Genomic DNA, 5316 nt, shown 5'->3' on the forward strand with positions numbered 1-5316 from the left:
CCATTACTCCTAGCTGGAAATCATTATCTCTATGTATATAATTAAAAATAGATATATTAAATCATCGAAACTATAATGCCTTTCATCCTCAAAGCTGGGATAGTGCGGATGACGATTGCCATGAACGTATACATAGGGGAGACGTGGACAAATGTATTGATTATCATCTATTAGTTCTAAAGAACACGGACTGTATATACCATGAAATTGTAATGATCATGATCATGACTTTTAGAGATTAATTATTTAATATCTGAGTAATGTTATATACAGTCGTAGAGTACATAAATGTTACAGAATCGTTTTAAAAAATAGTAAGGTCTATTATTAAAAAATTAATTTTTTTTATAAGGATTTCGTATTTACTCAATTTTTTTAAAAAAAATTACATTAGACTTGCATACTCTATGATTATAAATATCATTGCTCTTTAAATATTAGATCTTATAATCCATATGCTGCTAGGATTTTTATTTCTCCACCCAAACACGCCATGAGTCAAGCTTTTAGATAATTTGGAAACTGAATTCTTTATTTTTCTTGTACGTGGTTCCACAAACTTTAAAGATGTTTTAAATGTATCTATATATATATATATATATATAATATTTGGGTTTTTTTTTTTTTTGTTGGTATTTATCTGCAAAGCATTATGCTTGCGTATATATCAAATTAAAGAATATTTGCTTATCATGCAACTTGGCATTTGGAAATTCAATACTCATACGGCCATATTTAACACTATTTTATAAAATCATATTTAATACTTCTTATTGATAATATAAAACTTTAAGAACAATGGCCTGACGATAATTGATCAGGAAAATAAATTCTCAAACATTTTAAAAACATGCATGCATGGCGTTCAGTAGACTATATAAATTGTCGTACGTCGTTCTCAAACAATATTCGAGCAATATCAGAAGACTACTTATTTATATACTAACGAGCCATCAAATTTTGTGGAATTAATGAAGCTCGATAATTGATTATCTGCATGTTTTAAATGCATCATATACAAAACTTGATCAGATTCATCGGTTCTAAGACTATTTTGTGGAATTAATGAACCTTGATAATTGATTATCTAATCATGTTTAAAATGCATCATATACAAAACTTGACCAGATTCATCGGTACCAAGACTAGTACGTAGTGAGTACCACGCGCCACTCACAACAACAGGTGGTCACACATGCGCCACCATTTTTGCAACTCTTTTTGCCATATGCTCCAGAATACCGGAATAGCTACCACTAAATTTTTTAGATCTAATTTTTATGGCTGAAAAGAGACAAAATTGTTACCTTCACATGCTGTCAAAATTTACTGGAATTGATCCAAACTATAATCCATCATTTTTAGTTCTTGTCTTTTGTATTGAATAGTAAAAATAGCTCATCTCTTAGACTGTTTGTCGATAGAGATTGAGTCATCCATATTATGAAAAAGTGAGATTGAGTCTCTGTTTAGTTAGAATTCTGTATTTAGTTTTGACGTTTGTCTGTAAAAAATATTAACAACAGTAAAGTCCAGACCAATTCAATACTATATTGGTAGAGCTCCAAATAGTTTATATAAAAATATCATCGCATGTATCAAATCATGAATATAAATTTCATTTGATGAATAAATGAATAATGACATTTTCCTTCAAAAAATTAAAAAATATTAGTAGTAAGTAGTGACAATACACATTTTTACTTTTTAAAATAATAAAGGCGCATGACATATATTCCAGAGGACTCAATAAATATTTTTTTTTTTATAAGTAAAGAGGACTCAATAATTATAACGCGATTGACCATACAATGATGGACCTCAAAAGCATCCAAATTTTTATATAAAAAAGATCATGTGAATAATGAATATGGGACTGACCTCACGTGTACGTACATGATCATGTATTCTCCCAACACGATCATATATATACATACAGAGTCAGAAACTCCATTAATAATATTATGACTTAATTGGGCTCGTCTTCTTTAATTGTCTTCACACCTCCTCATTAACATATATCTTGCTATGTGAATAATCATTTTTTTTTTACAAAAAAAAAAAAAAAAACCCCAATTAATTATAAACCAGCGGGCATCAGAGAAGAACGAAAACCTAGGAATGGACAAAATCCACAAACATTATATTTTAATAGCCATCGAAGTATATATATACACATGACCATGAGACACTAAAAACATGTTTAATCATCATGTGGGACATTAAACAAATGCATGATAACGTGGTGCATGCTTTATTGCCAATGAATAGTATAGTCCAAAATAGGCCAGAGGAGTCGAGACAGTGAGAGAGCCAAGAATTATATATATGGATGATGGATCATATATAATTCATATATGCTGGTGACGTGTGGATAAGCACGTACGTTTTTTTTTTTTTTTTTTCCTTTCTTTATAATATTGTACGTGTTGGCGAGCTGATTTTTTTTTTTGAAACCTGTTGGCGAGCTGATTGATGTAGAGACATGATAAAATTATTTTTCACATATAAAGGCATGCCATGGCCTACACACACATTTATATACATATATAGGTAGGACAGCGGTGGGGTAAATTAGAGAGATGGACAGCTGATTGGATCTGTCTCTTCTTGTTTATTATGAATTGATTTAATCAAATTATAAAATTATTTTTATTATAAAATAAATTTGGTATATTATATTATATGTATATCTAACAGTATTTGTTTTTTTACTTCTAGTACGAGACAACCTTATAAAGAATTATATTTGATTAATCGGATATATATGGATTGAATAATGGCATCCCAAGAATATTGCAACTTGGCAGCCAACATGTGATATTCAAATAGGAAATGATGGTAGGGTAGGAGGAATATCGGGATATTGAAATATACAAGAATCAAAATATCTCAATTAATATCATATGGCTGCTATATTTTTCATATGACATGCATGGGTATGAGCATGCATGATCTTATCCATGATCATGATCTAAAACCTTTGAAGCAGCACATGATGTGCACATGAACTTATCACCGAATGGCGATCGACGTACTGCATGGGTTTATTCTGTAAAATTAAAAACTGTAATTATATATATATATATATATATATATATATATCCTGCTTTACGATTACTTGTAGGATGATCTGTATATGTAATTCATGCTCATGTCCACATGAGAATTACTCACATATGGACGAAAACGATGATGGAAATATATCCGGCCCTTTGGCTGACATGACCAGCTACTGATCTTGAACCAAAATGCGGAGAATCGGACACGAATTCAAGACCCGCAACACAGTGATAGACTGTTACTCAATAATTGAGACCCAACAAACCCCCCAAAAATAAAGATTTTATATATATCTCAATCTTATAATAAAGCCATTACGGTATTATATAAATCTAGAATTAGACCAAGTTTTGATAATAATTTATGTGTGTGCAGTATTTTTATGGATCGTGACATTGATCTTATCATGTTGTAATTAAAATCGTGATAAGAAGATGCATGCATCTTGTTAGACCAGTTCAATAGTGTATTAGGAGAGTTCTAAATAGTTGATATGTGAATATTCTTGCATATATCCCATTAAGGATGTAAGTTTCTCTTGATAAATTAATGAATGATGACATTTTAATTTCCTTAAAAAAAAAAGATGAATCTTGTCATGTATTTTTAAGAGATTTAAGGTATTAAATTAGTGTTTAAAGTTTTTTAATTTTGAGCTTTAGATTTTTTTTTAATGTCGTTTTAGGTAGGCGAAAAGAATGTAAAATAATATTTTTTACATTATTCAAAATTAGAAGATTAATGTTGGGGCCAAATGGAGACACAGAGGTTAATTACATTAATTGATTAAATCTTGATAGATATGTGATAGATGGAAGATCATAAAAATCAGTAAGCAATAAAAGTAATAAACGCCCATTTTGCTCCGATTGGGTGATTTGTCGCTGACTCACTGTTGTGTCAAATTACTAACACCTAAATGAAAAGGCAACTTAATTTTTTGTCATTGGAAAGTCTCAACCACTGTAACTTTCCTTTTCCAGAAATGTTATTGTCATCAAAAGTTGCATTCCGATTGGATCTTGATCATTTATTTTACTTACTAATTAAGAAAATATTTTTTTTTAATAATATTGTGATTTTTTTTAAAAAAATGTTTAAAATCTAAAAAATGAATGAAAAAAAAAAAATTCTTGTCGGGATCTCTCTCGTGCTACATCCTCGCAAGGATGTATTGCTCTTCCTTTCCTTTTATTGGTGATACTGCTGAAATCACTTATCAAATTAAAGACGGTTACGATCCTAAAAATATGAGTATTACATGTATTTATAATTTTTACTTATACTTTTATTTATAAGATTTATTTCTTCATTTTGTTTTGAAATTTAAATTTTATAATTTATCGCATATCAATAATTAATACGTACAAAAGTAAGTTTTTATAAGGTACAAATAACATTTTCTAAATTTTTTTCAATTTAATCACTTAATAATTAAGCTAGATTATCCTTTATAATAATAACTTTTATTTTTTGTGGGTATGAATGAAATCTTTTGATAAATGCTAACTATATTGAAGAAAAAACATAAAAAAAAAAAAAAAAAAACTTAAAATCAGTTATGTTCTTGATATACTAAAAGTTATGAAATTCAAAAATTAAAATTATATGATTTTATATAAATTTGAAATTCAAATTTAAAATTCTGGACTATCTTTTATATGGTTTTGACAAATTTATCGAGCTACCCCAAGGGAACCCATTATTCCAAAGGTTAAACTTGCACTGATTAATTATTTTTATAAGGTACTCAGGCTTTTGTATTCCTATTAATATTTTCATATCTCACTTTTATTAAAGAGAAAAAAGAAAAAAAGATTAAATTTAATCTCGGATTTAATTAGTTTTAAGAGCAGTGTGCTATGGTGATTGGTGAATAAAAAAACAGACGGGTGAATATAGGAAATCATTATTTTAATTCTTTGGTGCAATGATAGCTCCACCTTATAAATATATAATTGTGTTGGACCGAAATTATAAAATAAAATAAAAGGTGGCTGGGGGGAAGGAGGACATGATTGGATTGGATCCAACGGCTGACACGAATTCATGACGTTCAAAAATAGGGACACTTGGATGATAAACTCATCACATTTTATCTGATTATTATAAAATTTTTAAATTTTTTTTATAAAATATAATAAATAATTTATTTTTTTTTTTAAATTTTTAAATAATAATAATATTTAAATATAATATTATACGTAATTTTCAGACTTTTATTTCAAACAAAACTCCCGCAGCCTCTAGAAT

This window comes from Carya illinoinensis, chromosome 1, assembly GCF_018687715.1.
Source record: "Carya illinoinensis cultivar Pawnee chromosome 1, C.illinoinensisPawnee_v1, whole genome shotgun sequence".
NCBI lineage: Eukaryota > Viridiplantae > Streptophyta > Magnoliopsida > Fagales > Juglandaceae > Carya > Carya illinoinensis.